Source organism: Cebus imitator, unplaced genomic scaffold, assembly GCF_001604975.1.
Source record: "Cebus imitator isolate Cc_AM_T3 unplaced genomic scaffold, Cebus_imitator-1.0 Scaffold277, whole genome shotgun sequence".
Taxonomy (NCBI): domain Eukaryota; kingdom Metazoa; phylum Chordata; class Mammalia; order Primates; family Cebidae; genus Cebus; species Cebus imitator.
In genome coordinates, this window is record NW_016107592.1 from 82,326 (window position 1) to 83,288 (window position 963).

A 963-nucleotide genomic window follows, 5' to 3' on the forward strand; every position below is an offset into this window, starting at 1 on the left:
AGGAGTTCAGACCAGCCTGGGCAACATAGTGAAACTCTGTCTCTACTAAAAATTCATGGTGACGTGTGCCTGTAGTTCCAGCTACTTGGGAAGCTGAGGTGACAGAATCACCTGATCCCAGAATGTAGAAGCTGCAGTGAGCCCAGATCTTGCCACTGTACTCTAGCCTGGGTGACAGAGTGAGACCCTGTCTCAAAACAAAAAAAAAAACATGAATACTGTTGAGAAAATTTAAAAAAAAAAAAAAAAAAAAAAAGCATCGTCTTAAATTTATGGTTTAAGAAATTCGTGGCTCATGCCTGTAATCCCAGCACTTTGGGAGGCTGAGGCTGGGGGCAGATCGCTTTAGCTTAGGCAACATGGCTAGACTCCCATTTCTACAAAAAATACCAAACAAACAAAATTTATAGGCAACTTACAGAGTGGGAGAATATTTTTGCAGTCTATCCATCTGACAAAGCTCTAATATCCAGAGTCTATAACGAACTCAAACAAATCTACTAGAAAAAAGCAGTCCCACTAAAAAGTAGTCAAAGGATATGAACAGATACTTCTCAAAAGAAGACATTCACGCAGCCAACAAACATATGAAGAAAACCTCAACATCACTGATCATTAGAGAAATGCAAATGAAAACCATGAGATACCATCTCACACCAGTCAGAACACCATTATTAAAAAGTCAAGAAACAGCTGGGAGCAGTGGCTCATGCCTGTAATCCCAGCACTTTGGGAGGCCAAGGAGGGCAGATCACATGGTCAGGAGTTCGAGAACAGCCTGGCCAACATGGTGAAACCTCGTCTCTACTAAAAATACAAAACTTAGCCGGGTGTGGTGGCAGGTGCCTGTAATCCCAGCTACTTGGGAAGCTGAGGCTTGCAAATCACTTGAAACTGGAAGGCAGGGTTGAAGTGAGCCAAAATCACGCCACTGCACTCCAGCCTAGGTGAAAGAACAAAACC